Here is a 744-nt window from a genome sequence, read left to right on the forward strand (position 1 = left end):
GATGGGTTGTCTCTGAGCAAAAGTGCTTAATGTCACACAGGATTTGTGATATATCTTAGCTTCAGAGAATTGTATTTCTTATTAATAGCCAATGTATAAAAAGCTTTATTCTGTGCCAGGAGCAATGCTAAGGCCTTTACATACGTGATTTTGACAGATGCACCAAGGCTATGATGTAGGATTCTTTTTTTTTTGGCCGCACCACATGGCTTGTGAGATCTTAGTTTCCTCACCAGGATTGAACCCTCGCCACCGCAGTGAAAGCGCCGAGTCCTAACCGCTGGACCACCAGGGAATTCCCTGATGTAGGATTCTTATCATCCCTATTATACAAATGAGAAGAACAAGGCTAAAAAGTTTAAATAATGTGTTCAAGCTCACACAGCTTTAATACAATGGCAGAGCCATTGTATTTGAGCCCAGGTCTTCCTAATACCAGAGATGGTCATCAATCACTATACTGCCTGTTTCTTTTGTGGTCCCATAATTGAGGCTACCTGTTAAATTATGGACTTAGAAGTGAGGAATGTGTTCTCAGCTAGAATTTACAATAATATGCAGTGTGGTTGCAGCTTCTAAGACTGAAAATAGGCTGCTTACATGTGTAAATTTTCAAGCTCTTTTCCTCATGAGAAAAAAAAGGAGGCCAGGTGAAGGGTGAAGCACCAGGGAGAAGATCTCTTGCCCATTTAGAAATTTCCATTTTTGCCTTCTTACACAAGGATACCTATGCCACCTTCTAGC

Source organism: Orcinus orca, chromosome 19, assembly GCF_937001465.1.
Source record: "Orcinus orca chromosome 19, mOrcOrc1.1, whole genome shotgun sequence".
In the NCBI taxonomy this organism is placed as follows: Eukaryota; Metazoa; Chordata; class Mammalia; order Artiodactyla; family Delphinidae; genus Orcinus; species Orcinus orca.